General features: G+C 44.2%; 29 non-coding genes across 29 annotated transcripts; all 29 read left to right on the top strand.

The window, feature by feature from the left end:
- Window positions 1-1,162: 1,162 nt before the first annotated feature.
- Window positions 1,163-1,234, top strand: trnap-agg. The gene has a single exon. It is a non-coding gene; the product is annotated as a tRNA-Pro (tRNA).
- Window positions 1,235-1,590: 356 nt separating this feature from the next.
- trnap-agg lies at window positions 1,591-1,662 on the top strand. Its single transcript has one exon. It is a non-coding gene; the product is annotated as a tRNA-Pro (tRNA).
- Window positions 1,663-2,405: 743 nt separating this feature from the next.
- trnap-ugg lies at window positions 2,406-2,477 on the top strand. Its single transcript has one exon. It is a non-coding gene; the product is annotated as a tRNA-Pro (tRNA).
- Window positions 2,478-2,861: 384 nt separating this feature from the next.
- Window positions 2,862-2,933, top strand: trnap-agg. Its single transcript has one exon. It is a non-coding gene; the product is annotated as a tRNA-Pro (tRNA).
- Window positions 2,934-3,682: 749 nt separating this feature from the next.
- Window positions 3,683-3,754, top strand: trnap-ugg. The gene has a single exon. It is a non-coding gene; the product is annotated as a tRNA-Pro (tRNA).
- Window positions 3,755-4,138: 384 nt separating this feature from the next.
- On the top strand, window positions 4,139-4,210 carry trnap-cgg. The gene has a single exon. It is a non-coding gene; the product is annotated as a tRNA-Pro (tRNA).
- Window positions 4,211-4,594: 384 nt separating this feature from the next.
- Window positions 4,595-4,666, top strand: trnap-agg. Its single transcript has one exon. It is a non-coding gene; the product is annotated as a tRNA-Pro (tRNA).
- A 731-nt stretch (window positions 4,667-5,397) lies between these two features.
- Window positions 5,398-5,469, top strand: trnap-ugg. The gene has a single exon. It is a non-coding gene; the product is annotated as a tRNA-Pro (tRNA).
- Window positions 5,470-5,853: 384 nt separating this feature from the next.
- On the top strand, window positions 5,854-5,925 carry trnap-cgg. Its single transcript has one exon. It is a non-coding gene; the product is annotated as a tRNA-Pro (tRNA).
- A 384-nt stretch (window positions 5,926-6,309) lies between these two features.
- trnap-agg lies at window positions 6,310-6,381 on the top strand. Its single transcript has one exon. It is a non-coding gene; the product is annotated as a tRNA-Pro (tRNA).
- Window positions 6,382-7,131: 750 nt separating this feature from the next.
- trnap-ugg lies at window positions 7,132-7,203 on the top strand. The gene has a single exon. It is a non-coding gene; the product is annotated as a tRNA-Pro (tRNA).
- A 384-nt stretch (window positions 7,204-7,587) lies between these two features.
- On the top strand, window positions 7,588-7,659 carry trnap-agg. Its single transcript has one exon. It is a non-coding gene; the product is annotated as a tRNA-Pro (tRNA).
- A 356-nt stretch (window positions 7,660-8,015) lies between these two features.
- trnap-cgg lies at window positions 8,016-8,087 on the top strand. Its single transcript has one exon. It is a non-coding gene; the product is annotated as a tRNA-Pro (tRNA).
- Window positions 8,088-8,471: 384 nt separating this feature from the next.
- trnap-agg lies at window positions 8,472-8,543 on the top strand. Its single transcript has one exon. It is a non-coding gene; the product is annotated as a tRNA-Pro (tRNA).
- A 731-nt stretch (window positions 8,544-9,274) lies between these two features.
- Window positions 9,275-9,346, top strand: trnap-ugg. Its single transcript has one exon. It is a non-coding gene; the product is annotated as a tRNA-Pro (tRNA).
- Window positions 9,347-9,730: 384 nt separating this feature from the next.
- trnap-agg lies at window positions 9,731-9,802 on the top strand. The gene has a single exon. It is a non-coding gene; the product is annotated as a tRNA-Pro (tRNA).
- A 731-nt stretch (window positions 9,803-10,533) lies between these two features.
- On the top strand, window positions 10,534-10,605 carry trnap-ugg. Its single transcript has one exon. It is a non-coding gene; the product is annotated as a tRNA-Pro (tRNA).
- A 384-nt stretch (window positions 10,606-10,989) lies between these two features.
- trnap-cgg lies at window positions 10,990-11,061 on the top strand. Its single transcript has one exon. It is a non-coding gene; the product is annotated as a tRNA-Pro (tRNA).
- A 384-nt stretch (window positions 11,062-11,445) lies between these two features.
- Window positions 11,446-11,517, top strand: trnap-agg. Its single transcript has one exon. It is a non-coding gene; the product is annotated as a tRNA-Pro (tRNA).
- Window positions 11,518-11,873: 356 nt separating this feature from the next.
- On the top strand, window positions 11,874-11,945 carry trnap-cgg. Its single transcript has one exon. It is a non-coding gene; the product is annotated as a tRNA-Pro (tRNA).
- A 384-nt stretch (window positions 11,946-12,329) lies between these two features.
- On the top strand, window positions 12,330-12,401 carry trnap-agg. The gene has a single exon. It is a non-coding gene; the product is annotated as a tRNA-Pro (tRNA).
- A 749-nt stretch (window positions 12,402-13,150) lies between these two features.
- Window positions 13,151-13,222, top strand: trnap-ugg. The gene has a single exon. It is a non-coding gene; the product is annotated as a tRNA-Pro (tRNA).
- Window positions 13,223-13,606: 384 nt separating this feature from the next.
- On the top strand, window positions 13,607-13,678 carry trnap-agg. The gene has a single exon. It is a non-coding gene; the product is annotated as a tRNA-Pro (tRNA).
- A 731-nt stretch (window positions 13,679-14,409) lies between these two features.
- trnap-ugg lies at window positions 14,410-14,481 on the top strand. The gene has a single exon. It is a non-coding gene; the product is annotated as a tRNA-Pro (tRNA).
- A 384-nt stretch (window positions 14,482-14,865) lies between these two features.
- trnap-cgg lies at window positions 14,866-14,937 on the top strand. The gene has a single exon. It is a non-coding gene; the product is annotated as a tRNA-Pro (tRNA).
- A 384-nt stretch (window positions 14,938-15,321) lies between these two features.
- trnap-agg lies at window positions 15,322-15,393 on the top strand. Its single transcript has one exon. It is a non-coding gene; the product is annotated as a tRNA-Pro (tRNA).
- Window positions 15,394-16,124: 731 nt separating this feature from the next.
- trnap-ugg lies at window positions 16,125-16,196 on the top strand. The gene has a single exon. It is a non-coding gene; the product is annotated as a tRNA-Pro (tRNA).
- Window positions 16,197-16,582: 386 nt separating this feature from the next.
- Window positions 16,583-16,654, top strand: trnap-agg. Its single transcript has one exon. It is a non-coding gene; the product is annotated as a tRNA-Pro (tRNA).
- Window positions 16,655-17,029: 375 nt separating this feature from the next.
- Window positions 17,030-17,101, top strand: trnap-cgg. The gene has a single exon. It is a non-coding gene; the product is annotated as a tRNA-Pro (tRNA).
- Window positions 17,102-24,197: the final 7,096 nt, after the last annotated feature.

The raw sequence follows: 24,197 nt of genomic DNA, 5'->3' as shown, positions 1-24,197 counted from the left end.
GCAAGGTATTCTCTTTGGCTTGGTAATCAGCACAGTCGTCTATGATATTGAAGACTTGAGTTCAAGACTCAGTGTATGGACCTCCTTTGTAAGATAGTTTATTCATTCCACCAATTTTTTTTCTGATTTCTAGACAATTATCACAAAGCTGAATCCATAAGTGAAGTCATGAAAAGAGTCAAGGAAAAACCTACACGTCGAAGATTATTTTAAAGTAAGTCAAACCTGAACAGCATTCACTGCAGGGGAAATCCTACATAGCACGTTGTTAGTGGCTCGCTGGCCTAGGGGTATGATTCTCGCTTCGGGTGCGAGAGGTCCCGGCTTTAAATCCCGGGCAAATCCAGAGGGGAGGAATGTGGTTGGTTCTTGTGGGCTATCTGACTGATTTTGCAAGTTTGGAACTGTTGGGATGCTAAGACATCCTAAGAAGGATATGAGAATCAAACTGCTGTATACTTGGCAGCTCGGCACATCCGATTGGGACGGGACTTCAATAGATGCATCTACATGTTGACGGTGTCAGTTGGGAGGTATGCTACGCATGTCCCCCTAGGAGACTTCAGAAGACGCCAGTAGCATACTGAAATGGCTGCATATCCACTCTTTTCTCGAAACGCCTCACAATCCACTGTGAAGGGCAGGAGGAGGAGGCAGAGGAAGAGAGCATCTAGGCATTTTTGCTGAGCATGCAACCGCTGCAACAGCACGTGGAAAGTGGCTCGTTGGTCTAGGGGTATGATTCGGGCTTTGAGTGCGAGAAGCCCCGTGTTCAAATCCCGGAGAAGCCAAGATGAAAGGAATGTGTTTGCTTCTTGTAGGTTACTTGACTAGTTTGGAACTGTTGAGAAGCTAACAAAGAGGTGGGAGTTGAACTGCTGCCTATTTAACACATCCACTTAAAAGGAGACTTCAATAAATGCCAAGAGCATACTGAAATGGCTGCATATCCCCTCTGTTTTCAAAATGCTTTGGTATCCCGTAAGAAGAGCAGAAAGACCATGAAGGGGAAGAGCGCATCTAAACATCTTTGCTGACCATACAACCACTGCAACCTGACCTGGAAAGTGAATACAGATGGATGGATGGATGCATCCAACAGTGGTTGCTAGTTTAAAGGTATACTGTGTGAACTTCACCGAGCTGCTATTAAACGGCCTGTGGCTCGTTGGTCTAGGGGTATGATTCTCGCTTAGGGTGCGAGAGGTCCCGGGTTCAAATCCCGGACGAGCCCACATGCCTAGTTTGGAACTGTTGGGAAGCTAACAAGGTAGTTGGAGTTGAACTCCTGCATACTTGGCATGGCAGCTCGATAAATCCACTCAGGAGGAAAATTCAGTAGACGCCAGGAGGATACTGAAATGGCTGCATATCTCCTCTGTTTTCAAAATGCCTTGGGATCTCATAAGAAGAGCAGAAAGACCATGAAGGAGAACAGCGCATCTAAACATCTTTGCTGACCATACAACCACTGCAACCTGACCTGGGAAGTGAATACAGATGGATGGATGCATCCAACAATGTTTGTGAGTTTAAAGGTATACTGTGTGAACTTCACCGAGCTGCTATTGAACGGCCAACACTTCCTGTGGCTCGTTGGTCTAGGGGTATGATTCTCGCTTAGGGTGCGAGAGGTCCCGGGTTCAAATCCCGGACGAGCCCAGATGGCTAGTTTGGAACTGTTGGGAAGCTAACAAGGTAGTTGGAGTTGAACTCCAACTCCAACTACCTTGTGGCTGGCATGGCAGCTCGATAAATCCACTCAGGAGGAAAATTCAGTAGATGCCAGGAGGATACTGAAATGGATGCATATCCCCTCTGTTTTCAAAATGCCTTGGGATCTCGTAAGAAGGGGAAGAGCGCATCTAAACATCTTTGCTGAGCATACAACCATTGCAACCTGACCTGGAAAGTGAATACACATAGATGAATGGATCCAACAGTGGTTGCTGGTTTAAATGTATACTGTGTAAACTTCACCGAGCTGCTGTTGAATGGTTAGTTCTTTCTGTGGCTCATTGCTCTAGGGGTATGATTCTCACTTAGGGTGTGAGAGGTCCCGGGTTCAAATCCTGGACGAGCCCTAGGGTTCAAGAATTAGGCTGCTTCTTCTGAGTTGTCTGTTTAATTTTGAAACTTTTAGTAACAGTTGGGAAACTAAGATATACTAAGAAGGAGGTGAGAGTCAAACCGCTTCACCTACATGTTGAAGTTCCTAGTCTAACCTTTGGGAGGTATGCTGGACACGTGGATGCTGGAGGAGACTTCAGTAGATGCTGCTGTAACTTGACCAGGAAAGTGAAGACAAATGGACGATGGATGGATGGATCCTACAGTGGTTGCTGGGAGAAAGGTACGCTGAGTCAAATTCTCCCAGATGCAATCACATGGCTTTTGCTTGGTATGGCTCGTTGGTCTAGGGGTATGATTCTCGCTTTGGGTGCGAGAGGTCCCGGGTTCAAATCCCGGACGAGCCCAGATGGCAGCAATGTGGTTGCTTCTTGTGGGCTACCAGATCAGTTTGGAACTGTTGGGAAGCTGACAAGGTGATTAGAGTTGAACTGCTGCATACTTGGCAGCTCGATAAATCCACTAAGGAGGAAAATTCAGTAGACGCCAGGAGGATACTGAAATGGCTGCATATCTCCTCTGTTTTCAAAATGCCTTGGGATCTCATAAGAAGAGCAGAAAGACCATGAAGGAGAACAGCGCATCTAAACATCTTTGCTGACCATACAACCACTGCAACCTGACCTGGAAAGTGAATACAGATGGATGGATGCATCCAACAGTGTTTGCTAGTTTAAAGGTATACTGTGTGAACTTCACCGAGCTGCTATTGAACGGCCAACACTTCCTGTGGCTCGTTGGTCTAGGGGTATGATTCTCGCTTAGGGTGCGAGAGGTCCTGGGTTCAAATCCCGGACGAGCCCAGATGGCTAGCTTGGAACTGTTGGGAAGCTAACAAGGTAGTTGGAGTTGAAGTCCTTCATGCTTGGCATGGCAGCTCGATAAATCCACTCAGGAGGAAAACTCAGTAGATGCCAGGAGGATACTGAAATGGCTGCATATCCCCTCTGTTTTCAAAATGCCTTGGGATCCCGTAAGAAGAGCAGAAAGACCATGAAGGGGAAGAGCACATCTAAACATCTTTGCTGAGCATACAACCATTGCAACCTGACCTGGAAAGTGAATACACATAGATGAATGGATCCAACAGTGGTTGCTGGTTTAAATGTATACTGTGTAAACTTCACCGAGCTGCTATTGAATAGTTAGTTCTTTCTGTGGCTCATTGCTCTAGGGGTATGATTCTCACTTAGGGTGTGAGAGGTCCCGGGTTCAAATCCCGGACGAGCCCTGAGGTTCAAGAATTAGGCTGCTTCTTCTGAGTTGTCTGTTTAATTTTGAAACTTTTAGTAACAGTTGGGAAACTAAGACATACTAAGAAGGAGGTGAGAGTCAAACTGCTTCACCTACATGTTGAAGTTCCTAGTCTAACGTTTGGGAGGTATGCTGGACACGTGGATGCTGGATGAGACTTCAGTAGATGCTGCTGTAGCTTGACCAGGAAAGTGAAGACAAATGGACGATGAATGGATGGATCCTACAGTGGTTGCTGGGAGAAAGGTACGCTGAGTCAAATTCTCCCAGATGCAATCACATGGCTTTTGCTTGGTATGGCTCGTTGGTCTAGGGGTATGATTCCTGCTTTGGGTGCGAGAGGTCCCGGGTTCAAATCCCGGACGAGCCCAGATGGCAGCAATGTGGTTGCTTCTTGTGGGCTACCTGACTAGTTGGGAACTGTTGGGAAGCTAACAAGGTAGTTGGAGTTGAACTCCTGCATGCTTGGCAGCTCGATAAATCAACTCAGGAGGAAAATTCAGTAGATGGCAGGAGGATACTGAAATGGCTGCATATCCCCTCTGTTTTCAAAATGCCTTGGGATCCTGTAAGAGGAGCAGAAAGACCATGAAGGGGAACAGCGCATCTAAACATCTTTGCTGAGCATGCAACCATTGCAGCCTGACCTGGAAAGTGAATACACATAGATGAATGGATCCAACAGTGGTTGCTGCTTTAAAGGTATACTATGTAAACTTCACCGAGCTACTATTGAATGGCTAACTCTTTCTGTGGCTCGTTGGTCTAGGGGTATGATTCTCGCTTCGGGTGCGAGAGGTCCCGGGTTCAAATCCCGGACGAGCCCAGATGGCAGCAATGTGGTTGCTTCTTGTGGGCTACCTGATCAGTTTGGAACTGTTGGGAAGCTAACAAGGTGATTAAAGTTGAACTGCTGCATACTTGGCAGCTCGATAAATCCACTAAGGAGGAAAATTCAGTAGACGCCAGGAGGATACTAAAATGGCTGCATATCTCCTCTGTTTTCAAAACGCCTTGGGATCTCATAAGAAGAGCAGAAAGACCATGAAGGAGAACAGCGCATCTAAACATCTTTGCTGACCATACAACCACTGCAACCTGACCTGGAAAGTGAATACAGATGGATGGATGCATCCAACAGTGTTTGCTAGTTTAAAGGTATACTGTGTGAACTTCACCGAGCTGCTATTGAACGGCCAACACTTCCTGTGGCTCGTTGGTCTAGGGGTATGATTCTCGCTTAGGGTGCGAGAGGTCCCGGGTTCAAATCCCGGACGAGCCCAGATGGCTAGTTTGGAACTGTTGGGAAGCTAACAAGGTAGTTGGAGTTGAACTCCTGCATGCTTGGCATGGCAGCTCGATAAATCCACTCAGGAGGAAAATTCAGTAGATGCCAGGAGGATACTGAAATGGCTGCATATCCCCTCTGTTTTCAAAATGCCTTGGGATCTCGTAAGAAGGGGAAGAGCGCATCTAAACATCTTTGCTGAGCATACAACCATTGCAACCTGACCTGGAAAGTGAATACACATAGATGAATGGATCCAACAGTGGTTGCTGGTTTAAATGTATACTGTGTAAACTTCACCGAGCTGCTATTGAATAGTTAGTTCTTTCTGTGGCTCATTGCTCTAGGGGTATGATTCTCACTTAGGGTGTGAGAGGTCCCGGGTTCAAATCCCGGACGAGCCCTGAGGTTCAAGAATTAGGCTGCTTCTTCTGAGTTGTCTGTTTAATTTTGAAACTTTTAGTAACAGTTGGGAAACTAAGACATACTAAGAAGGAGGTGAGAGTCAAACTGCTTCACCTACATGTTGAAGTTCCTAGTCTAACGTTTGGGAGGTATGCTGGACACGTGGATGCTGGATGAGACTTCAGTAGATGCTGCTGTAGCTTGACCAGGAAAGTGAAGACAAATGGACGATGGATGGATGGATCCTACAGTGGTTGCTGGGAGAAAGGTACGCTGAGTCAAATTCTCCCAGATGCAATCACATGGCTTTTGCTTGGTATGGCTCGTTGGTCTAGGGGTATGATTCTCGCTTTGGGTGCGAGAGGTCCCGGGTTCAAATCCCGGACGAGCCCAGATGGCAGCAATGTGGTTGCTTCTTGTGGGCTACCTGACTAGTTGGGAACTGTTGGGAAGCTAACAAGGTAGTTGGAGTTGAACTCCTGCATGCTTGGCAGCTCGATGAATCAACTCAGGAGGAAAATTCAGTAGATGGCAGGAGGATACTGAAATGGCTGCATATCCCCTCTGTTTTCAAAATGCCTTGGGATCCTGTAAGAGGAGCAGAAAGACCATGAAGGGGAACAGCGCATCTAAACATCTTTGCTGAGCATGCAGCCATTGCAACCTGACCTGGAAAGTGAATACACATAGATGAATGGATCCAACAGTGGTTGCTGCTTTAAAGGTATACTATGTAAACTTCACCGAGCTACTATTGAATGGCTAACTCTTTCTGTGGCTCGTTGGTCTAGGGGTATGATTCTCGCTTCGGGTGCGAGAGGTCCCGGGTTCAAATCCCGGACGAGCCCAGATGGCAGCAATGTGGTTGCTTCTTGTGGGCTACCTGATCAGTTTGGAACTGTTGGGAAGCTGACAAGGTGATTAGAGTTGAACTGCTGCATACTTGGCAGCTCGATAAATCCACTAAGGAGGAAAATTCAGTAGACGCCAGGAGGATACTGAAATGGCTGCATATCTCCTCTGTTTTCAAAATGCCTTGGGATCTCATAAGAAGAGCAGAAAGACCATGAAGGAGAACAGCGCATCTAAACATCTTTGCTGACCATACAACCACTGCAACCTGACCTGGAAAGTGAATACAGATGGATGGATGCATCCAACAGTGTTTGCTAGTTTAAAGGTATACTGTGTGAACTTCACCGAGCTGCTATTGAACGGCCAACACTTCCTGTGGCTCGTTGGTCTAGGGGTATGATTCTCGCTTAGGGTGCGAGAGGTCCCGGGTTCAAATCCCGGACGAGCCCAGATGGCTAGTTTGGAACTGTTGGGAAGCTAACAAGGTAGTTGGAGTTGAACTCCTTCATGCTTGGCATGGCAGCTCGATAAATCCACTCAGGAGGAAAACTCAGTAGATGCCAGGAGGATACTGAAATGGCTGCATATCCCCTCTGTTTTCAAAATGCCTTGGGATCCCGTAAGAAGAGCAGAAAGACCATGAAGGGGAAGAGCGCATCTAAACATCTTTGCTGATGCATACAACCATTGCAACCTGACCTGGAAAGTGAATACACATAGATGAATGGATCCAACAGTGGTTGCTGGTTTAAATGTATACTGTGTAAACTTCACCGAGCTGCTGTTGAATGGTTAGTTCTTTCTGTGGCTCATTGCTCTAGGGGTATGATTCTCACTTAGGGTGTGAGAGGTCCCGGGTTCAAATCCTGGACGAGCCCTGAGGTTCAAGAATTAGGCTGCTTCTTCTGAGTTGTCTGTTTAATTTTGAAACTTTTAGTAACAGTTGGGAAACTAAGATATACTAAGAAGGAGGTGAGAGTCAAACCGCTTCACCTACATGTTGAAGTTCCTAGTCTAACGTTTGGGAGGTATGCTGGACACGTGGATGCTGGAGGAGACTTCAGTAGATGCTGCTGTAACTTGACCAGGAAAGTGAAGACAAATGGACGATGGATGGATGGATCCTACAGTGGTTGCTGGGAGAAAGGTACGCTGAGTCAAATTCTCCCAGATGCAATCACATGGCTTTTGCTTGGTATGGCTCGTTGGTCTAGGGGTATGATTCTCGCTTTGGGTGCGAGAGGTCCCGGGTTCAAATCCCGGACGAGCCCAGATGGCAGCAATGTGGTTGCTTCTTGTGGGCTACCTGATCAGTTTGGAACTGTTGGGAAGCTAACAAGGTGATTAGAGTTAAACTGCTGCATACTTGGCAGCTCGATAAATCCACTAAGGAGGAAAATTCAGTAGACGCCAGGAGGATACTGAAATGGCTGCATATCTCCTCTGTTTTCAAAACGCCTTGGGATCTCATAAGAAGAGCAGAAAGACCATGAAGGAGAACAGCGCATCTAAACATCTTTGCTGACCATACAACCACTGCAACCTGACCTGGAAAGTGAATACAGATGGATGGATGCATCCAACAGTGTTTGCGAGTTTAAAGGTATACTGTGTGAACTTCACCGAGCTACTATTGAACGGCCAACACTTCCTATGGCTCGTTGGTCTAGGGGTATGATTCTCGCTTAGGGTGCGAGAGGTCCCGGGTTCAAATCCCGGACGAGCCCAGATGGCTAGTTTGGAACTGTTGGGAAGCTAACAAGGTAGTTGGAGTTGAACTCCTGCATGCTTGGCATGGCAGCTCGATAAATCAACTCAGGAGGAAAATTCAGTAGATGGCAGGAGGATACTGAAATGGCTGCATATCCCCTCTGTTTTCAAAATGCCTTGGGATCCTGTAAGAGGAGCAGAAAGACCATGAAAGGGAACAGCGCATCTAAACATCTTTGCTGAGCATGCAACCATTGCAACCTGACCTGGAAAGTGAATACACATAGATGAATGGATCCAACAGTGGTTGCTGCTTTAAAGGTATACTATGTAAACTTCACCGAGCTACTATTGAATGGCTAACTCTTTCTGTGGCTCGTTGGTCTAGGGGTATGATTCTCGCTTCGGGTGCGAGAGGTCCCGGGTTCAAATCCCGGACGAGCCCAGATGGCAGCAATGTGGTTGCTTCTTGTGGGCTACCTGATCAGTTTGGAACTGTTGGGAAGCTAACAAGGTGATTAAAGTTGAACTGCTGCATACTTGGCAGCTCGATAAATCCACTAAGGAGGAAAATTCAGTAGACGCCAGGAGGATACTGAAATGGCTGCATATCTCCTCTGTTTTCAAAACGCCTTGGGATCTCATAAGAAGAGCAGAAAGACCATGAAGGAGAACAGCGCATCTAAACATCTTTGCTGACCATACAACCACTGCAACCTGACCTGGAAAGTGAATACAGATGGATGGATGCATCCAACAGTGTTTGCTAGTTTAAAGGTATACTGTGTGAACTTCACCGAGCTGCTATTGAACGGCCAACACTTCCTGTGGCTCGTTGGTCTAGGGGTATGATTCTCGCTTAGGGTGCGAGAGGTCCCGGGTTCAAATCCCGGACGAGCCCAGATGGCTAGTTTGGAACTGTTGGGAAGCTAACAAGGTAGTTGGAGTTGAACTCCTGCATGCTTGGCATGGCAGCTCGATAAATCCACTCAGGAGGAAAATTCAGTAGATGCCAGGAGGATACTGAAATGGCTGCATATCCCCTCTGTTTTCAAAATGCCTTGGGATCTCGTAAGAAGGGGAAGAGCGCATCTAAACATCTTTGCTGAGCATACAACCATTGCAACCTGACCTGGAAAGTGAATACACATAGATGAATGGATCCAACAGTGGTTGCTGGTTTAAATGTATACTGTGTAAACTTCACCGAGCTGCTGTTGAATGGTTAGTTCTTTCTGTGGCTCATTGCTCTAGGGGTATGATTCTCACTTAGGGTGTGAGAGGTCCCGGGTTCAAATCCTGGACGAGCCCTGAGGTTCAAGAATTAGGCTGCTTCTTCTGAGTTGTCTGTTTAATTTTGAAACTTTTAGTAACAGTTGGGAAACTAAGATATACTAAGAAGGAGGTGAGAGTCAAACCGCTTCACCTACATGTTGAAGTTCCTAGTCTAACGTTTGGGAGGTATGCTGGACACGTGGATGCTGGAGGAGACTTCAGTAGATGCTGCTGTAACTTGACCAGGAAAGTGAAGACAAATGGACGATGGATGGATGGATCCTACAGTGGTTGCTGGGAGAAAGGTACGCTGAGTCAAATTCTCCCAGATGCAATCACATGGCTTTTGCTTGGTATGGCTCGTTGGTCTAGGGGTATGATTCTCGCTTTGGGTGCGAGAGGTCCCGGGTTCAAATCCCGGACGAGCCCAGATGGCAGCAATGTGGTTGCTTCTTGTGGGCTACCTGATCAGTTTGGAACTGTTGGGAAGCTAACAAGGTGATTAGAGTTGAACTGCTGCATACTTGGCAGCTCGATAAATCCACTAAGGAGGAAAATTCAGTAGACGCCAGGAGGATACTGAAATGGCTGCATATCTCCTCTGTTTTCAAAACGCCTTGGGATCTCATAAGAAGAGCAGAAAGACCATGAAGGAGAACAGCGCATCTAAACATCTTTGCTGACCATACAACCACTGCAACCTGACCTGGAAAGTGAATACAGATGGATGGATGCATCCAACAGTGTTTGCGAGTTTAAAGGTATACTGTGTGAACTTCACCGAGCTACTATTGAACGGTCAACACTTCCTGTGGCTCGTTGGTCTAGGGGTATGATTCTCGCTTAGGGTGCGAGAGGTCCCGGGTTCAAATCCCGGACGAGCCCAGATGGCTAGTTTGGAACTGTTGGGAAGCTAACAAGGTAGTTGGAGTTGAACTTCTGCATGCTTGGCATGGCAGCTCGATAAATCCACTCAGGAGGAAAATTCAGTAGATACCAGGAGGATACTGAAATGGCTGCATATCCCCTCTGTTTTCAAAATGCCTTGGGATCTCGTAAGAAGGGGAAGAGCGCATCTAAACATCTTTGCTGAGCATACAACCATTGCAACCTGACCTGGAAAGTGAATACACATAGATGAATGGATCCAACAGTGGTTGCTGGTTTAAATGTATACTGTGTAAACTTCACCGAGCTGCTATTGAATAGTTAGTTCTTTCTGTGGCTCATTGCTCTAGGGGTATGATTCTCACTTAGGGTGTGAGAGGTCCCGGGTTCAAATCCCGGACGAGCCCTGAGGTTCAAGAATTAGGCTGCTTCTTCTGAGTTGTCTGTTTAATTTTGAAACTTTTAGTAACAGTTGGGAAACTAAGACATACTAAGAAGGAGGTGAGAGTCAAACTGCTTCACCTACATGTTGAAGTTCCTAGTCTAACGTTTGGGAGGTATGCTGGACACGTGGATGCTGGATGAGACTTCAGTAGATGCTGCTGTAGCTTGACCAGGAAAGTGAAGACAAATGGACGATGGATGGATGGATCCTACAGTGGTTGCTGGGAGAAAGGTACGCTGAGTCAAATTCTCCCAGATGCAATCACATGGCTTTTGCTTGGTATGGCTCGTTGGTCTAGGGGTATGATTCTCGCTTTGGGTGCGAGAGGTCCCGAGTTCAAATCCCGGACGAGCCCAGATGGCAGCAATGTGGTTGCTTCTTGTGGGCTACCTGACTAGTTGGGAACTGTTGGGAAGCTAACAAGGTAGTTGGAGTTGAACTCCTGCATGCTTGGCAGCTCGATGAATCAACTCAGGAGGAAAATTCAGTAGATGGCAGGAGGATACTGAAATGGCTGCATATCCCCTCTGTTTTCAAAATGCCTTGGGATCCTGTAAGAGGAGCAGAAAGACCATGAAGGGGAACAGCGCATCTAAACATCTTTGCTGAGCATGCAGCCATTGCAACCTGACCTGGAAAGTGAATACACATAGATGAATGGATCCAACAGTGGTTGCTGCTTTAAAGGTATACTATGTAAACTTCACCGAGCTACTATTGAATGGCTAACTCTTTCTGTGGCTCGTTGGTCTAGGGGTATGATTCTCGCTTCGGGTGCGAGAGGTCCCGGGTTCAAATCCCGGACGAGCCCAGATGGCAGCAATGTGGTTGCTTCTTGTGGGCTACCTGATCAGTTTGGAACTGTTGGGAAGCTGACAAGGTGATTAGAGTTGAACTGCTGCATACTTGGCAGCTCGATAAATCCACTAAGGAGGAAAATTCAGTAGACGCCAGGAGGATACTGAAATGGCTGCATATCTCCTCTGTTTTCAAAATGCCTTGGGATCTCATAAGAAGAGCAGAAAGACCATGAAGGAGAACAGCGCATCTAAACATCTTTGCTGACCATACAACCACTGCAACCTGACCTGGAAAGTGAATACAGATGGATGGATGCATCCAACAGTGTTTGCTAGTTTAAAGGTATACTGTGTGAACTTCACCGAGCTGCTATTGAACGGCCAACACTTCCTGTGGCTCGTTGGTCTAGGGGTATGATTTTCGCTTAGGGTGCGAGAGGTCCCGGGTTCAAATCCCGGACGAGCCCAGATGGCTAGCTTGGAACTGTTGGGAAGCTAACAAGGTAGTTGGAGTTGAACTCCTGCATGCTTGGCATGGCAGCTCGATGAATCAACTCAGGAGGAAAATTCAGTAGATGGCAGGAGGATACTGAAATGGCTGCATATCCCCTCTGTTTTCAAAATGCCTTGGGATCCTGTAAGAGGAGCAGAAAGACCATGAAGGGGAACAGCGCATCTAAACATCTTTGCTGAGCATGCAGCCATTGCAACCTGACCTGGAAAGTGAATACACATAGATGAATGGATCCAACAGTGGTTGCTGCTTTAAAGGTATACTATGTAAACTTCACCGAGCTACTATTGAATGGCTAACTCTTTCTGTGGCTCGTTGGTCTAGGGGTATGATTCTCGCTTCGGTTGCGAGAGGTCCCGGGTTCAAATCCCGGACGAGCCCAGATGGCAGCAATGTGGTTGCTTCTTGTGGGCTACCTGATCAGTTTGGAACTGTTGGGAAGCTGACAAGGTGATTAGAGTTGAACTGCTGCATACTTGGCAGCTCGATAAATCCACTAAGGAGGAAAATTCAGTAGACGCCAGGAGGATACTGAAATGGCTGCATATCTCCTCTGTTTTCAAAATGCCTTGGGATCTCATAAGAAGAGCAGAAAGACCATGAAGGAGAACAGCGCATCTAAACATCTTTGCTGACCATACAACCACTGCAACCTGACCTGGAAAGTGAATACAGATGGATGGATGCATCCAACAGTGTTTGCTAGTTTAAAGGTATACTGTGTGAACTTCACCGAGCTGCTATTGAACGGCCAACACTTCCTGTGGCTCGTTGGTCTAGGGGTATGATTTTCGCTTAGGGTGCGAGAGGTCCCGGGTTCAAATCCCGGACGAGCCCAGATGGCTAGCTTGGAACTGTTGGGAAGCTAACAAGGTAGTTGGAGTTGAACTCCTTCATGCTTGGCATGGCAGCTCGATAAATCCACTCAGGAGGAAAACTCAGTAGATGCCAGGAGGATACTGAAATGGCTGCATATCCCCTCTGTTTTCAAAATGCCTTGGGATCCCGTAAGAAGAGCAGAAAGACCATGAAGGGGAAGAGCGCATCTAAACATCTTTGCTGAGCATACAACCATTGCAACCTGACCTGGAAAGTGAATACACATAGATGAATGGATCCAACAGTGGTTGCTGGTTTAAATGTATACTGTGTAAACTTCACCGAGCTGCTGTTGAATGGTTAGTTCTTTCTGTGGCTCATTGCTCTAGGGGTATGATTCTCACTTAGGGTGTGAGAGGTCCCGGGTTCAAATCCTGGACGAGCCCTGAGGTTCAAGAATTAGGCTGCTTCTTCTGAGTTGTCTGTTTAATTTTGAAACTTTTAGTAACAGTTGGGAAACTAAGATATACTAAGAAGGAGGTGAGAGTCAAACCGCTTCACCTACATGTTGAAGTTCCTAGTCTAACGTTTGGGAGGTATGCTGGACACGTGGATGCTGGAGGAGACTTCAGTAGATGCTGCTGTAACTTGACCAGGAAAGTGAAGACAAATGGACGATGGATGGATGGATCCTACAGTGGTTGCTGGGAGAAAGGTACGCTGAGTCAAATTCTCCCAGATGCAATCACATGGCTTTTGCTTGGTATGGCTCGTTGGTCTAGGGGTATGATTCTCGCTTTGGGTGCGAGAGGTCCCGGGTTCAAATCCCGGACGAGCCCAGATGGCAGCAATGTGGTTGCTTCTTGTGGGCTACCTGATCAGTTTGGAACTGTTGGGAAGCTAACAAGGTGATTAGAGTTGAACTGCTGCATACTTGGCAGCTCGATAAATCCACTAAGGAGGAAAATTCAGTAGACGCCAGGAGGATACTGAAATGGCTGCATATCTCCTCTGTTTTCAAAACGCCTTGGGATCTCATAAGAAGAGCAGAAAGACCATGAAGGAGAACAGCGCATCTAAACATCTTTGCTGACCATACAACCACTGCAACCTGACCTGGAAAGTGAATACAGATGGATGGATGCATCCAACAGTGTTTGCGAGTTTAAAGGTATACTGTGTGAACTTCACCGAGCTACTATTGAACGGCCAACACTTCCTGTGGCTCGTTGGTCTAGGGGTATGATTCTCGCTTAGGGTGCGAGAGGTCCCGGGTTCAAATCCCGGACGAGCCCAGATGGCTAGTTTGGAACTGTTGGGAAGCTAACAAGGTAGTTGGAGTTGAACTTCTGCATGCTTGGCATGGCAGCTCGATAAATCCACTCAGGAGGAAAATTCAGTAGATACCAGGAGGATACTGAAATGGCTGCATATCCCCTCTGTTTTCAAAATGCCTTGGGATCTCGTAAGAAGGGGAAGAGCGCATCTAAACATCTTTGCTGAGCATACAACCATTGCAACCTGACCTGGAAAGTGAATACACATAGATGAATGGATCCAACAGTGGTTGCTGGTTTAAATGTATACTGTGTAAACTTCACCGAGCTGCTATTGAATAGTTAGTTCTTTCTGTGGCTCATTGCTCTAGGGGTATGATTCTCACTTAGGGTGTGAGAGGTCCCGGGTTCAAATCCCGGACGAGCCCTGAGGTTCAAGAATTAGGCTGCTTCTTCTGAGTTGTCTGTTTAATTTTGAAACTTTTAGTAACAGTTGGGAAACTAAGACATACTAAGAAGGAGGTGAGAGTCAAACTGCTTCACCTACATGTTGAAGTTCCTAGTCTAACGTTTGGGAGGTATGCTGGACACGTGGATGCTGGATGAGACTTCAGTAGATGCTGCTGTAGCTTGACCAGGAAAGTGAAGACAAATGGACGATGGATGGATGGATCCTACAGTGGTTGCTGGGAGAAAGGTACGCTGAGTCAAATTCTCCCAGATGCAATCACATGGCTTTTGCTTGGTATGGCTCGTTGGTCAAGGGGTATGATTCTCGCTTTGGGTGCGAGAGGTCCCGGGTTCAAATCCCGGACGAGCCCAGATGGCAGCAATGTGGTTGCTTCTTGTGGGCTACCTGACTAGTTGGGAACTGTTGGGAAGCTAACAAGGTAGTTGGAGTTGAACTCCTGCATGCTTGGCAGCTCGATGAATCAACTCAGGAGGAAAATTCAGTAGATGGCAGGAGGATACTGAAATGGCTGCATATCCCCTCTGTTTTCAAAATGCCTTGGGATCCTGTAAGAGGAGCAGAAAGACCATGAAGGGGAACAGCGCATCTAAACATCTTTGCTGAGCATGCAACCATTGCAACCTGACCTGGAAAGTGAATACACATAGATGAATGGATCCAACAGTGGTTGCTGCTTTAAAGGTATACTATGTAAACTTCACCGAGCTACTATTGAATGGCTAACTCTTTCTGTGGCTCGTTGGTCTAGGGGTATGATTCTCGCTTCGGGTGCGAGAGGTCCCGGGTTCAAATCCCGGACGAGCCCAGATGGCAGCAATGTGGTTGCTTCTTGTGGGCTACCTGATCAGTTTGGAACTGTTGGGAAGCTGACAAGGTGATTAGAGTTGAACTGCTGCATACTTGGCAGCTCGATAAATCCACTAAGGAGGAAAATTCAGTAGACGCCTGGAGGATACTGAAATGGCTGCATATCTCCTCTGTTTTCAAAATGCCTTGGGATCTCATAAGAAGAGCAGAAAGACCATGAAGGAGAACAGCGCATCTAAACATCTTTGCTGACCATACAACCACTGCAACCTGACCTGGAAAGTGAATACAGATGGATGGATGCATCCAACAGTGTTTGCTAGTTTAAAGGTATACTGTGTGAACTTCACCGAGCTGCTATTGAACGGCCAACACTTCCTGTGGCTCGTTGGTCTAGGGGTATGATTCTCGCTTAGGGTGCGAGAGGTCCCGGGTTCAAATCCCGGACGAGCCCAGATGGCTAGTTTGGAACTGTTGGGAAGCTAACAAGGTAGTTGGAGTTGAACTTCTGCATGCTTGGCATGGCAGCTCGATAAATCCACTCAGGAGGAAAATTCAGTAGATACCAGGAGGATACTGAAATGGCTGCATATCCCCTCTGTTTTCAAAATGCCTTGGGATCTCGTAAGAAGGGGAAGAGCGCATCTAAACATCTTTGCTGAGCATACAACCATTGCAACCTGACCTGGAAAGTGAATACACATAGATGAATGGATCCAACAGTGGTTGCTGGTTTGAATGTATACTGTGTAAACTTCACCGAGCTGCTGTTGAATGGTTAGTTCTTTCTGTGGCTCATTGCTCTAGGGGTATGATTCTCACTTAGGGTGTGAGAGGTCCCGGGTTCAAATCCTGGACGAGCCCTGAGGTTCAAGAATTAGGCTGCTTCTTCTGAGTTGTCTGTTTAATTTTGAAACTTTTAGTAACAGTTGGGAAACTAAGATATACTAAGAAGGAGGTGAGAGTCAAACCGCTTCACCTACATGTTGAAGTTCCTAGTCTAACGTTTGGGAGGTATGCTGGACACGTGGATGCTGGAGGAGACTTCAGTAGATGCTGCTGTAACTTGACCAGGAAAGTGAAGACAAATGGACGATGGATGGATGGATCCTACAGTGGTTGCTGGGAGAAAGGTACGCTGAGTCAAATTCTCCCAGATGCAATCACATGGCTTTTGCTTGGTATGGCTCGTTGGTCTAGGGGTATGATTCTCGCTTTGGGTGCGAGAGGTCCCGGGTTCAAATCCCGGACGAGCCCAGATGGCGGAATTGTGTTTGCTTCTCGTGGGTTAGTTGACAAGTTTGGAACTGTTGGCAAGCTGAGGAGGGAGTTGAACTGCTACTTATATGGCAGCTCGACACATCCACTTAAGAGGAGACTTTAATAGATGCCAGGAGCATAATGAAATGGCTGCATATAATCTCCTTTTTCAAAATGCTTCAGGATCCTGTAAGAAGAGCAGAAAGACCATGCAGGGGAACAGCTCATCTAAACATCTTTGCTGAGCATCCAACCACTGCAACCTGACCTGAAAAGTGAAGACAAATAGATGGATATATGGATGGATCCAACAGTGGTTGCTGGGAAAAAGGTTCACTGTGTAAACTTCACCGAGCTGCTATCGAATGACTCCCAATTCCTGTGGCTCGTTGGTCTAGGGGTATGATTCTCGCTTAGGGTGCGAGAGGTCCCGGGTTCAAATCCCGGACGAGCCCAGATGGCAGCAATGTGGTTGCTTCTTGTGGGCTACCTGACTAGTTGGGAAGCTAACAAGGTAGTTGGAGTTGAACTCCTGCATGCTTGACATGGCGGCTTGATAAATCCACTCAGGAGGAAAATTCAGTAGATGCCAGGAGGATACTGAAATGGCTGCATATCCCCTCTGTTTTCAAAATGCCTTGGGATCTCGTAAGAAGAGCAGAAAGACCATGAAGGGGAAGAGCGCATCTAAACATCTTTGCTGAGCATACAACCATTGCAACCTGACCTGGAAAGTGAATACACATAGATGAATGGATAGATGAATGCTGTTTTAAAGGTATACTGTGTAAACTTCACCGAGCTGCTATTGAATGGCTAGCTCTATCTGTGGCTCGTTGGTCTAGGGGTATGATTCTCGCTTCGGGTGCGAGAGGTCCTGGGTTCAAATCCCAGATGAGCCCAGATGGCAGCAATGTGGTTGCTTCTTTTGGGCTACCTGACTAGTTTGGAACTGTTGGGAAGCTAACAAGGTAGTTGGAGTTGAACTCCTGCATGCTTGGCAGCTTGATAAATCCACTCAGGAGGAAAATTCAGTAGATGCCAGGAGGATACTGAAATGGCTGCATATCCCCTCTGTTTTCAAAATGCCTTGGGATCCCGTAAGAAGAGCAGAAAGACCATGAAGGGGAAGAGCGCATCTAAACATCTTTGCTGAGCATACAACCATTGCAACTTGACCTGGAAAGTGAATACAGGTGGATGAATGGATCCAACAGTGGTTGCTGGTTTAAATGTATACTGTGTAAACTTCACCGAGCTGCTATCGAAAGTCCAACACTTCCTGTGGCTCGTTGGTCTAAGCAGTGAAAAACAAACTCACAACTGATAATGTGCAGCATGACAGGAGGACAGAGGACATGAACAGATAAGACAGAGCAGCACAGCACAACAGCAGCACCATGCAGCAACGAGTTATTCAGACCTTCAGGGGGAAAGTTAGAGTCGCTCTGTGTGTCTGTCGTTTTGAGACTTTCTCACAATTCCCAATAGGCTAATAAGTTTTTAGGTAATCTACCCCCAGAAAAAAAAGCTGCATCATACCAATTATGTATATTTCCAAGTTTGCTCCCTCATTTTAAAACACAACCAGATACCCATGCTTGCATGTGTTGTCTTATTTCATGTGTGTGTGCACAGTGGGGGTTGGCTGGTTCAATCACTGACCTCACGTTTCAGTCACGTTAACTTGATAGGTATGTAATGGTCATTTGTCTAATCTTATTCGTCAGGTGTTACTCAGGATCTTTCGGTGTGAAGTTGTGGAGCTGGCCTACGTATTGCAGCAGTTCAGCACTAAACAAGGCCAGAGAGAGGTCAAGTGGGTCAATTTACCATGAATAATTCTCATTTTATTATTTTAAAAAAAGTACTACTAAAATACCAGTCAAAAGTTGTCAGCCCTGGTTTAAATTCATTTTCTTTATTATAATAAATCTTAATTTGCTGGCATTTTTGGTGTGTCCAGTCCTGTTCTTTGACATGGCCAGTGGGCCAGGTTATGACAGTGTCACACCTCTAAAATGAGAGAGAGAGCAATCAAGATGTGCTCTGCACACACCGTTTCCTACTGGTTTTCACCATTCTGGGTGCTTTTTTTCATCAAATCCAAACTAGTTTAAAAGCCAATTAATGGATGTAGGCTGGTCATCCGTGTGCTGTAGCTCTATGGAGTGGATTACAGCAGCCAGCACTGCATGCTTTGCAGTCTGTTCCAGACAAATCTCAATGAAAAGTATACTACTGTGTTGTAAAAGCCGAGATAAAAGCTGAGATGTGGTGTAATTTCATTAAGATTCATGGTGTGCTGACAGAAAAGACATTAGCGCAGGGTGATTCTTATAAGTATTATTAGTAATAAGTAACAATGTGTTGAATTATCATTATGATGCATGTATAACCTCACAGATCACATATAATCAATATAAGGGCACAGTAGTGTGTTAAAAGAATCTTAATTCATACACTGGACAAATTTGAGTGTGTTTGTATTCAATGTCACTTTGCTTGGGTTTGCATTAAAGTCTTCACCTTTTTTTAAAATATTCTCTGGAGAAGATCAAGAAATAAGGGTGTAAAATGGCAAGAATAACGTCTCCTGGCCTTAAAAAAAAATAAGGCCAGGAGACAATTTGGCAATAATGGTGTAAAATGATCCCCAACAATTATATAAAAAAAAGAACATGACTAGATAGAACCGGATATGCCAATGCATATCCAGCTCAACTCAAAACCTATCGTGGAGAGTTTTTTCCAACGAATGATGAGGATAAATTATAATGGTGTAATTGGCTATGATAAAGAGGATGGACAATAGGTGTGACCTATGCAGACCCAAGGGTATAAAAGACTACGCCCTGAGGCCAGAAACCTCAGAGCAACCTGGTGCATCTTGTGTACACTGTTTGCTCTCCTTTTTTGCCGGCATTAAAGAACACTTTGCTGCTTGGAACTCTGACTTCTGATTTTTTACAACAAAGAGTAGTTTTTGACCTTGTGTTTCTCCAACTGCAACCCATCAATTTGACACGGCATAACAATGATCAATTTTACATGTAGGTGATGAAATATGCATATCATTCAGTTCAATGTAATGGCCTTGAGCTGGAAAGAAGATTTTTGACAACTGGAAGTGACTAGTGAAATACTTTTAAATGGTGGATAAATAGTTGCTGAATGATTAATAACCTAATGTAAGAGTTTTAGATTTATTTCACATGAATGTGAAATATTAAGTATTTCATAACAATATTCATCAATTGTATATGTCAATGAAGTATTTACTTATGTATAAATACTATTTCACTTTCCCTGACAACTAAATAAATTCCATCTGCCGTTGTTTTATGACACACTATCGTTCATGTAATAATATATATATTTTAAATATGTTATTAAATAAAGGCAAAATGATGAAAATGAAATCAAATCAAATATTGTTACAGCTATGTTGAGTTATCAATCATTAACTGTTTATACAACAAGCGCTTCTTAGGAGAACTTATAATTAATTCATTATTACTAATGATAATCAAGCTAATCTAATGACTTCACATTTAACTTGATGACTGTAAATGAAAAAATGTATGTTTCTCATCATCAAAGTCATCAAATTGTCACATATACATTAGTGTAGTGTATTTTAAAAAGCTGTTTGCAACTGTGCTCATATTGCACTTGTACTCCTGCATACAGTATTAGAGGCTGGATACATTAGCATTGTACATTAGTGTGCATCACACCTACAATAAAAACAATATATTTATAATTCTTGTCAATGTCTATCTCCTGAATTCAGAGGGATTACAAAAGATTATGTTAGTTTAGTAATATATCAGAATTCCAAAATATTTTATCTCCAGCTTTGTATTTTTTGTTTGCATGGTTTTATCAGGTATTGTGTAATTATTATATTTACATCTGTTTCAGTAAACAAAGAGGGAAGTAGATCAGTATGGAGATACAGATAAGATTTGCCCTCGGCTTTGTGATTTTGCATAAACCAGCAAACACAATTTCTACAGATATTAGATATGGATGTGAATTTGTTTAAATATTCAAGACAATATTCTGGTTTGAATAGTAGTGCATATATATACGGGTGACAAATTAAAGGAAAAACCTGAATAAATGGGTGGACAAACATAACAAATGCAGATGTTTCCACATGGGTGCACTGCATGGTACAATTAAGCAATTAACATCCAATCATGCTCTGTGGCATGTATAAAAATGCTAAGCAGGCCCAGTTGATTCTGTTTTTGAATCAAGATGGCAAGAGGAAAAGATCTAAGTGACTTTGAAAGAGTATTAATTGTTGGGATACAGATCGCAGGAGCTTCAATCACAAACACTGCTCAACTGGCTGGTATTTCAATAGGAACAGTAACTAAAGGACAAACAGAAGAGCAACTCTTCCTTAGGCGACTGAGAATGTCAATGCAGGATGTGATCAGACTGTGTCAGCAAGAACAGTCTGTCAACAATTACATAGAGAGGGATATTATAGTAGAGTTACAGTGCATAAACCCCTCATTACAAAGATGAATGCACATTTGAGAGTTTCCATCGGCATTGCAGTGTTGAAAGACCATAGATTTCTTGTATCTGGGAATTAGGTTTTGGTACAGTGTCTACTGTGCCTGTTAAGTCCAATCCATGAGAGGCAGACTCGGTGGCAGATGTTTCATGTGTAAGCCTGCCCCGATGATGTTGGTGATGTGGTGGTGTCCTATTGTTGTTTTATATATCAGCAGCCCACAGTGGAGTGCCTGCTGCCACTGAAGATGGTCCTCAGCAGTCCTGAGCGGCATCTTCCCAGGTGGCAGGGTTGATGTTGATGGACTTAGGGTTTTGCTTGCAGACATCTTTACAGCGTAGTTGTGGGCAGTCAGTTCGCCTCATGCCAGATGATAGTTCCGCATAAAGAATGTCCTTTGGGATTCGTCCATCATCCAATGGCCGGACATGGCTCAGCCAGCAGACGCCTCACCACCTCAGCAGAGAGTACAAACTGGGAAGCTATGCTCTCACCAGGACTGCTTTGTATGTGATCCTGTCCCTCCAGGTGATGCCCAGTATGCATCTCAGGCAGCGCAGGTGGAAGCTGTTTAGCCTCCACTCTTGATGTGAGTATAGGGTTCAAGCTTCACAACCAGAAAGGAGTGTGCTGACAACACAGGCTCTGTACACCTGTATCTTTGTGTGGACTGTGAGTTTGGCATTGTCCCATACTCTAGCTGTAAGCTTCCCAAAAGTAGAGGCTGCTTTTCCAATGCAGCTGCTGAATTCAGTGTCAAGGTTATTGGTAATGGTGCACCCGAGGTAAGTGAAAGTGCTTACAGCTTCCAGTGTGTAGTTGTTGATGTTAACGGAGATTTTGATTTTGTTCAGGCTGATGGTCAGGCTGAAGTCCTGGCATTCTTGGGAGAACCAGTCCATGGGTTTGCAGGTATTCCTGGAGTGTGCTGCCACTGCTGCATCATCAGCAAACAGCATGTCCCAGATGATGACTGGTCTGACCTTTGTTTAAGTTTTCAGTCGATCGAGGTTGAATAGGTTACTGTCTGTCATTGTGTGTAGGTAGTAGGGGTGTGCCCAAATACAAATACATTACTCGGCAAAATACAAATAGAGGTTTTTTTTTTACAAATATTTGTTTCATACAAATATTTCAAAAATTATTTGTTTTTGGGAAGAAAAAAACCCATGTCAAATACCAGCATGCAGGTTGGTTACATCGCTATCTCAGTCTCTCTCCTCTGCTGCTGGATATGCCTGTATGAGTCGTACATTATCCAGGTTTCTGATGGTCTGTGCCAGAGTGACAAGCTCTGTCATTTCTGCACTAAGGTGTCACCTATTATTAGCACCTATTATTATCTGCTTATTAGTTATCAATGTCCTGAACACGTTTATGTTATGTGATGTCAACTTTATTGTCAAACTAAGAGTCCCTTAGAAAAAACATAAAACACAAACAAGGTACAGTACATACATTAAGATAAAAATGCCAAAATGCATGATGACAATCCACCATCCTTCTGGGAGAATGTGCTTTGGACAAATTAAATAAAATTAGAGCTTTTTGGTAAATCATACTAACCCCATGTTTACAGAGGAAAAAAATGAACCCCTCAAAGAAAAGAACACCATGCCTACCCTGAAACATGGAGGAGGCTCAGTGATGTTTTGGGGTTACCTTGCTGCCTCAGGCACTGGGTGCCTTGAATCTGTGCAGGACAAAATGAAATCATAAGACTATCAAGGCATTTTGGAATGAAACATATAGCCCATTGTCAGAAAGCTGTGTCTTAGTCTCAGGTCAAGGTGGCCTGGGCAAGGTGCTCTTGTGCTCTACAACAAAGTTTTAATTTTATCATTTTATGGACACAAGTCATCTCAGGCCTAGTTTCAGAGAGCACTTCAGCTTAAAATTAAGCTTTATTTTGTTTGTTTGTTTTTTTTTAGTGGAAATCGTGACCAAATTAAGTCACCTTCAGAGATTAAAATACCGCTGACAATCTAGGGATTACTACAGGCTTGGAGGAAGGCCTGAAGTGCTTGAGTTAGGGTTGGGGTTAGGGTTAGGGTTAGGGTTAGGGTTAGGGCTGAGAAGACCAATTCCATCTCAATCCTAGGTCATCATATACTGACACATGCATAGGCTACTATTTATACAACCCTGGAGATGTTTGTATCTTTATGATTCTTGGTTTTGGGAATTTATGTCAGCATGACATAGTCCATTCAATCAGAATCTGTTTTATTAGCCAATGCAAGCATACAAAGAATGTGTCTTGGCGTTTGCTCCCAAAAAACACAACACAGAAGAATAAAAATAGACAAAAGCAAGGTAATAATAAAGACATAGTAATATTAAAATTGAATTGAAATCTTAAAATCTATTTACAGAATGGAAAAGTAATAGTTTTGAAATGGAATATAAAACTTGAAATGAAATATGGACTGTACAAAGGAAATAATAATAATGATAATAAATTAATCATAAATTATGTAAAAGTGGAGGTTGAATGCAATGTACAATGTAAAGTCCAGTTTGATGAAATATATGAAAGTGACAAGTGCAGGGATTAAATAAGGGATGTGAAATGTTAAGTCCAGTTTGATAACCCCATCTTCAATGTGGCACTGATGTGTGCGCACACACACACACACACGCACAAAATGTTGGAGCACTTTATTGGATGACATGGCTCAGTATTAATTGAGGAAGACTCTATTTTAAGATGGATGAATTTATATTAAATATCCTCAACCACATTTATTTATATTCTTGGAAATATAAAATTAAGTGAGCAACTTCACATTTTATAATCACAGGCTATAAAACACTTTTTCTTAAGAGATAGTGGCGTTTGGATTCGGGTTGCAGCAGACTGGCAGCAATTTGAAATGGAATGAAGCCCACTGATGGCAGAGAACCCAAAACAGTAATCGAAGGCATGAATTCCACCCACAACACAATGCACTTCTGTAGGCTACTGCTATCAAATACTGACAAAAAAAAAACCCTTATTTCTCAGAATCGAAGGAGAAATAATTAAACTGACACCGCAGCATTAACCTATCATATTGTTGAGTTATCAAGGACACTTTTGTGCTTCCGTGTTGAGAAATGTTAAAGATATCCTTAACCTTAACATGGTGAGGAAAATACTTCCAGGCGGCGGGTCCTTCAGTCCACCAACAAGACTGATAAAATAGAAAATTAAGAAATAAAAAAAGGATAAAATCTTGTGATTAAATGTTGAATAATGTCGTGGTTATAGTTTAAAAATAAATAAATAAATAAATAAAACAATACAGCTTCTGAGTCTTAACCGACAAAAAAACGTCATGCAGGCTCAAAACATTTTTCCAATTGAAATACATTAATTTGAAAGTTGTGTTGAGTGTACGAAAAAAATGGAAAATTCTTGTCCATGTACATGAATCTATAGATTAAATTTTGTGACTATTTCATGGAATGCCGTGAGA

This window comes from Thunnus albacares, chromosome 3, assembly GCF_914725855.1.
Source record: "Thunnus albacares chromosome 3, fThuAlb1.1, whole genome shotgun sequence".
NCBI lineage: Eukaryota > Metazoa > Chordata > Actinopteri > Scombriformes > Scombridae > Thunnus > Thunnus albacares.
Note: the sequence above shows the minus strand (reverse complement) of the source record. Positions and strands in the feature narration are given on the sequence as shown.